Below are 8,582 nucleotides of genomic sequence, written 5' to 3'. Positions count from 1 at the left end.
CTTCCTGAAATGCCTTATTGTTGTGTTAAAATTACACCTGTTGAGAACAGTTCGCAGATATATGGATTTAGCCAATGCCTTACTTACAAAACAGATGACTCTCCTGAGAATGAAGGGAAACCAAAACAAAAACAACACTGGTGTAAATTAACTCTCTGAGAGGATCTAGGTCTAAAGCATGCAGTGTAGCTCGGATTGTGTGTACTACTCATTTGTCTGGTGATCATGCACATTATCAAGGTGATGATGACTCACTCCAGCATATGTGCACGTATGTGTATACCTGTATTACTATCCAACAGTGGACAATGGGGTTGGTACACATTCACCAACAATGGTGTGCTGAAAAAATCTTGTTCATTTGTATCTACAAGAGAAGTATCAGCACACGTGAGCGTTGACTATATTACTCAGCAGTGCTTCTATGGGTTGGATCATGGAGAATAATGACCAAATCAAAAACACGTTTTCACACATCCACATTGTTTGAATGGAGGCTACTTAATATTGCTCTTCAATCAGTTACACCATTTAAAAAATGTTAAAGCCTCATCACTAGTTTATGATGTAGCTAGCTTAAAATTCACATTTGCATAAACCAATGAGTCTTTAAAATATATTTTACAAATAGGAGAAAAGAGAAAAAGAGATGAAAAGCAAGCTTTTTATCTTCAAGCAACAGCTAAAATACAGTCATGAGACTTCTATTAAGCAGCATGCTCACAGGAACAGGTGGATATTGCACTTGTGTCTTCAGTTTATGTGTGTGTTAATGCATTATGATGGAAAACCTTTAACATTTGATCTTTATGGAATGGCAGAGGGGCCTTGTTGACTACCACCGTGATCAACTGGATGAATGGATGTTAACTCAATTGAACAGAACAAAGCCTAACCAATCAGTGAACACTTATCCTGAGCTAATGTTCTGCTGCCATGCTGGCTACAGTAGCACTCAATACTGACACTGCTTTTATATTATTGTTATTGATTAATTAATTGTGAAATATCATAATTTAGCACTGATTTGACATCAACTAAGGGGAAATATTGCAGTGGTTGTCTTTTTTCTGATTCTGTTGAGTGAGGTTTTCTGATCAGTCTAGCTTATTACTGTGCAGAACTATATAGCTTTTTCTGCAGAGTTATTGTTTAATTTTGTGTGAATTTAGAACTTTAAAATTATATGACCTTGCCAGCAGTAATAAGTGTTCACCACTTGTCCTTGATATCAAGCTGATGTGTCATAATAAATGTCTCAATATTTTATACATTTTGTCTGCTTCCTGAATACAAGCCTGGTCATGTAATACTCCAAACCGAGACAATGGTAATGGCAATATGGGCACCGGTGAAAGGAAATGTTTTGAGTTGAATGATCCAGACTCAGAAAAGATGTGTGCATTAGCACTGAAGATCATATATAGGCTGGGGTTAGTAGATAGAGTATTTTACTGTAAATACTACTAATTTAAACTTTGTTCATTGGTACATATGTTATACCAACATTCAGCTCAAAATAAATGAATTTTATTGGAAATGGACCAATTTTTTTTAAGTCTAATTACAGCTGCAACCATATGGATCACCATATGGACAAAATTACTTGGTCACACCTTTGAATTATCTAGGTGTTTTCAGTTCAATTCCATTGCCACATTTGCATAAAGTAAAAGCCACACAGTCTGCTTTAACAAACATTTGTAAAAGAATGGATGATACTCAAAAAGGATGCCATTGGTACACCAACTACGTTTGTATAATCTTTTCCCTTCTAGATATTTCATGACAATATTTTCTTACATATATTAGAAAAATAAATATTTATTTCATTAAACATGAGCCTGCTGTTGTTGGCTGAAGGTTTAAAACTTCCCTTTATAATTAAATTAAATTTTTTAGACACTATTTTGGAGGTAAAAGCAAACACTTTAGCACCCATGTTGAAGATGAACTCGTACACTCTTAGTTCAGTGTGTTAGCTTATTTGATAGTCAATTCAATATATTTGAATCAACTACTAAACACCATAGCCCCACAGCTGAGGTTGAAGAGTCATTAGTTTTGCAGGTGTTTAGTCATAAATCAAATGTTGACCTGAGGGTACTGCTAAAAGTATTGCAGTTTATCTTCTGGTAATAATGACTGTCTCTAGAAAACTTTTGTCATTAGTTTGAACACTTAGTTATAACCCTCCTGAAAGGAATCCAAGCATGTTTTAATGCTCTCTCTGTGTTTGTCAGGAGTGAGCCATATCTGCAGTTTCAGCTCAAGTCACTGCACGAAAAAAGCAAAAGTTGTAAAGAAGAGAACAGAGTAAAACATTATCATGTTAAAACAGCACAAAAGAATAACAGAAACAAAAGAAGAAATAAGATAAAGACTGATTTCATGATAATAATCTTACTCGGGTGACTCACCTGCTCTCGGCTGTAAATTTTGGCAATCTTTTTTCGTGAAGTGGTCATGGATTAATTCCTCCAGCCAGTTAAGCATTCTTAAGCCGATGCCGATTTCATCTCATTTTTCTGCAACTTATTATACACATTTATCCATTTGTTCTCATCTCTGAAAATAGAAGGCTGCAGATGACTCAAGGCTTTCACGCTGTGCTGCCACATATCTACCCCACGGATGACAGTTCCTGACATGTGCATCTGAGAATCTAAGATTTGATCCTTTGCTCTCTGAAGATTCGTGAACCTTGGAAGAATTCTATCTGCCGCATTCCTGATCGGGGCTTCGGCTACATGCTAGATAGGGCATAAACAGCAATTTGTTATAAAGATATACCAAGTATGTCTTCAGGAAGAACCAGCAGGCTTAGAGCTACAATAGTATGGAGGTCAGAAAGTTTGGTTTGTTGTTGTTTAATTCCAAAACAATTGTTTATTTTTGGGACTACTGTGTGTAATATGATTTTAATCTAAGAGTCTCATGAATTATCTATTTTCTTGCAGTATTTACATTACATTAATCTGTCCTTTAAAACTGTTTATTATGTAAATTCTTATGTATTTTGTGATTTTAAATAAGGTGTTTAGGTGCATTTTTTATTGTTTCACATATTTTAGTATATATGACACTGAAATTTCTTTTTGACATCAATTTCTATAAATCAAATGGAAACATTTTTTAATTCTAGAGGTTTTAGTGCTTTCAGTATGACATAAATCACAAATTGTCAAATGTAGTAAGATCATTCCCTGTTCAGATCAGTTAACCTGCCTAGTTATAAAAATTCATAAACATTCAGTTATTGTATTCTAGATATTGAAATTAATCGAATTTAAAAGTTCCAGTTGATTTTTGCTTAGTAATTGTTAACCCTTTAAAAAATTATGACATATGACAGCCATTACTCTCATATTGTACAATATAAAAAAAATTAGAAGCAATTTTTTGTAAAGAATGAACTAAGCTGTAAAAGTGAAATTACATTTCAGATGTGCTTAACAAAGGAGATCGTTTTTACTGTTTGGTGGTGATACAAACACTCATAGTTCTGCCATTTTGTACCACATGGATCTTTGAAGGGAGCATGCATCTTTACAGATCTGTATTTAGCAAAAAATAATAATTCCTAAATAAGATCAAGTAGTGAAATAATTAATATTCATTAATCAAAACACTTAAAAGATACACTCTAGTTAGTGTAAAGCTCAAATTCTCTGAGCTCATTGTAGTGCAAGATAATTTAAACTATAACATAAAACAAACAGAATGATGTGTATGGTATCATAATGATATCAAATGCAAGTGAGCAAGACATCAATATTTCTAATATGGTTCAGCTATATGAAAATTAGACCAGAAAGACAGAAAAGCGGAAAGAAGGTTGTGTGAGGACTATCCTGGAGCCTTTAGAGTTATTTAATGAGCAAAGGGTGTTGGCCACACTGTTGACCAAAATAGACAACACCTTGCTTTCCTCGTCATGACGTACTGCTCAAACAGCAGAGGGTTTTCAGCAGCAGGCTCCTTCAAATCTATTGTAATAAGGACCCATATAGGAAATCACTCAGTTAAAGTATTGAATCACTCCCCTCTGCACGGGGAGAGGACACTTATCCTCCTTATTTGGACACTCTACTTTATTACACAGTAGTTATATATATATATATATATATATAGATAGATAGATAGATAGATATATAGATATATAGATATATAGATATAGATATATAGATATAGATATATAAAAAGCAGACCTACATTTCAAAAGTTCTGATTTTTTTCAACTTTTACACCTTTCGTGTGCGTTAGTTGTTCACAGGTTGTAGTGAAAGTAGAGCAGTCTGCAGTGACCATGAGAGGCATGTAATGTGTTTAAATAGAGCAAAGTAGTGTTTGGAGAATTGGTAATTACTTACATCCCTCTCTGACCATTGGGACACTGTCCAGATCACCTTCTGCCACATCGATCCACACATACACAAAACATGTGCAAGCTATGATGAAATGTAGTTAGACACTTGCTACACAAACACCCAGTCAGTTCAATTGTCAATGGTTACAATGTTTATCAGACATAACCAGCATAACAGTACTTCAGTAGCAGTCATTAATGGTACAATATGTCATGTAAGTTAGTTAGTTAGTTAGATTTCTTTAACTCTTCCTGGTTGGCCTTCTCTGCAAGGTCAAATCACCCAAGACATTCCTATTGCCCTCTACAGGACAAAACCTGAAACTCCTCCCACCAAAAACTACTACAGTAATTTTTCTGGAAACAACAAAAAAATTATTCTTTATCAACAAGGTTTAAAATGGTTCTTTACCTACTTGCATAAGGTTTAGAGTATTTAAGCACCCACATTCACATAATCCATATACAGCAATATAATCATGACCGCAAAAAACAAAACGAGGTAATATTTGTCTGCAAACCGAGACACGTAGTTTCATTAGCTATAGCTATTAGCTATACACAGAGTCATCTACTGCAAGTTGGTTGCACTAGAAAAGCATCAAAGCTCAGTGACATAGTCAGTTGCAGGTCAAGTGCAAACGTAGCTGAAGAGCTAGCTGCTAACAAGTTCATGCAAAACTTGCACATGCAAGTGAATAATACCTCTAATCTGTTAATTTCCCTGCACGGGTTTGCAGTTATGAACATTAATGTTTTCAAGCCTTTAGTTGACTCTATAGCTGTTTTGCACCACTGTTTGAAAACGATGTGCAACATTTCTTGTATTTACTGAAAGAAAAGCATCACTGTGTATGACTACTATCATATATTGAAATAAATAAACACTGTCTCCAAACGGATTTTGCTGAGATAAAACATTATTATCAAAATAGAAGTTTCGTTATTTTATGATGACTCTATTAATCAAATAACAAATTCAGAAAAGAAGTATTAAAGGAATTTGCAAATATTAGCAAACAGAAAAAAGTATCTGTTACTTATGATGAAATGTATGCAAAAACGTAAACATAAGCAATATGAATTGCTTAAGGTATTGCTGTTGCAGTCATATGCGGTTTAATATTTTGCTTGTGGGCACCTAAACAAGAGGTGGGGATCAAACCACCAACATTCTGATTAGTAAACAACCAGCTCTACGTCCTGAACTACAGACACCCCAAGACCGAAGTTAAATATGCGTGTGTGCATGTGCTTATCTGTAAGTGTTTGTGTTTTGGGTAAGGAGGTCACAGGTGGCGCCAAACTCGCCTCCGGATTGAGTGTTTAACTTGAATTTCCACTCTCGCTTTTAACAGTTCTGGCACTAAGTGCAAGGGAGACATCAAGATGTGACCACAATACCACATTCTGCGTAAGTGGACCTTTTTCACACTCATAATATTGACTCTGATAATGTTTTCATCACTGCATGGCAACACCAGATCAGATGAACTGCACTCTGCGCAGACCAAATACACGGCAGCTCCTGCATGATTGAAGGACAGAACGATTTGTGTTGCTTTTACCTTTTTACCCCTGAATCAATAAAAGACACTCTTTCACCTTTTCCTGAGTTGAGAAGCACGTGTGTGCTGTTCGCTCATCAAGACGCACCCACTTGCTTTGCTCTTAGAGGCCAATCGTTTTGAGTGTTTCAAGGAAATGGACATGAAAATATACAGAATTGGCTGTAATTATATGTGAAGGTTTATTTAAGTTTGAGGGAAGCGTGAAGAAAAAAGACAGGCAGACAGAAATCCAAATGAGAGTCTTGTATGCCTCTTGAGCAGAGTGGGTTAAGCCTCTGCGAGTGTGTGTACTTATCCATGTATGTGTGTCTGTATTTCACATTGTGACTTGATGATGTTGTCTGGGCCAATCTAGCAGAGTGAATGGTTTGAATTTACGAGCCCGCGACAGTCAAATTGTCCTAATCACTAAGTAAATAGATACTTCCCCAAACTATCAGGGCACACACACTGACAAAACTGCTTACAAGGACAAGGTTGGAGAGTGGAAAAAAAGGAGAAAACTTTCACTGTTAATTGTTGTTTTCCTTCTTATTCCAACTTAAAAACACTTGGTGTAATTATTCATAAGTGCCACTTTGATTCGGGCAAATTTGTTTGAAAGAAGCTTAAGGTGTTTTGGTTGAGTTATTCTCTTACAGAGCTTGGGTTATGCACGAAGGGTCTTTTGCTTGCAGCGTTTTTCGTTAAATTGAAGCTGAGAGCCGGGGTTTGGATAGAATTACACACCTTGTGCCCCTTTCTGAATGACTTGCCTCTAATCTAACCCAATCTGGCTTTCTACAAACCTTATGGTGCTATATTTCTTTACATGTGTTGGGTCTTAAGATAGGATAACAACTGATGAAGATAATCCACTAAAATGAATTAGATTTGTAAAAAAAAATGCTTTTAGCTTAAGTGAATCCACTGCCTCTTGTAAACATTTAATTAAAGTTTACAGTGGATAATGCCATGAAACTTAAGACTATCTTGATTTAAAAGCACAAACAAATGTGCACAGATAACACAGGAAATTTGCTGTAATAAGCATCTGCAACGAGGTAATTACATCAAATTAAAATTGCTGCGCAAATGCAAATAGAGAATCATAGAATTCAACAGCCGATGAAACGTTCAGGTCAACCTGTTAGAGTTTCTAAGATATTTCATGTTTTTAAATTAAAATATCTAAAGATGACTACAGACGATATGCTGTCAAACATACACCACTGTGTACTGCCTCTGCATTTATTGCACCTAAACTAAAAACACGTTCAATTTCTGCAGACAGCACAGGTAAAAGTGTGTTAAACATTCACAAAAACGTAACAACAGAAATGCTTTTAATGGTGTTGTAATTGGAAATCAAGGCATGCACCACTCTACTTGTGGTTCACCAGTGATTTGAACATTAGAGTGTAGCTCAGGCCAAGTAAGCAATCCTGCACTAGAGTATAGAGTGTCTGTCATGCCTGGTTTACACTGGACCCATGTCTGGAACAGGAGCGGTGAGGATACTGTGACATACCAGGGACTGAAACTCTCAAGTGGCTCATGTCTCACACTGTGGTGAGGGAAAATAAAAAGAATAAATAAATTTAAAAACACGACTGAATTTATATGACACAGCTCAGATGTCTGGTTGCTTTCTCGTTTGAAAATTTTAAAATTAAATTTAGCAACTCTAGGTATACATTTTTTTCTCTATACTTTACATGATGAGAAAAAAAATAATTACATGGGGAAATACGAGCTGGAAGACAGTTACATAAACTATTTAGCTGCACTGAGGGTTGATATACAGTATAACTTAAATTAAACAATAGCCAGGTCAACTTAAGACAACAAGGAAATTAAAAAATGAATGTACATTTTTTTTTACTTCTACATTTTTCAAAATTACAAAAAAAAAAACCCCAAAACAAAACACATCAGCACAAGTTCGTCTAGACATTTACGTATCACATGTCCACATAATGTGGCTTATAGGAGCTCCCAGCCTTCTTAACCTACCTACACAGCAGCCGTTAGCTTTACAGTCTAACATTAAGGGCCACAGCAAATGCCAGAGCCGGTGTTTAACCTGTAAACTGGAAATGAGGCAGCTCAGTGTATGCGTGTAATAGTAGGAATGATACTAATCGCTTTTTAGCAGTTTGTAACAGACACAGTTTTTACTGCACGTGTGTACACACGTGTACAAAAGTGTCTGGCTATGTTTGAGAGTGTGTGTTTACGGGCTAATTAGGATTGCAGTTACACCATAATTAGTTTTGTGGCATTCCCACAGCACGGAATATCATGTTACATCATATGCATAATTAGGCAAAATAAACATTCAGTGCTGTAGTTGGCTGTTATGACTCTTTCATCACCTTCCTGTTTTTTTCCTCTTTTTCGACTCCCTCCCCTCTCCTTTTGTTTCTCTTGTTTTGTCTATCAGACATGCTGACATGCAAACACACCAAAATGCAATGTGAGAAGTTGTGCCTGTAACACACATATTCAACCTGTAACACATCTAGACACACACAGACAGAAGCACACACACTTTGATTTTTAAAGGGTGTCTGTAAACGTGTGAAGACAGAGTTTCTATAAAGATCTAAAAGATTTAAAAGAGACATCAATTAGATGTTTGAGGCAGAGAAAATAAAAGA

The sequence above is a fragment of the Pundamilia nyererei genome, unplaced genomic scaffold (assembly GCF_000239375.1).
Source record: "Pundamilia nyererei isolate P.nyererei 1_Seehausen unplaced genomic scaffold, PunNye1.0 scaffold00024, whole genome shotgun sequence".
In the NCBI taxonomy this organism is placed as follows: Eukaryota; Metazoa; Chordata; class Actinopteri; order Cichliformes; family Cichlidae; genus Pundamilia; species Pundamilia nyererei.
Note: the sequence above shows the minus strand (reverse complement) of the source record.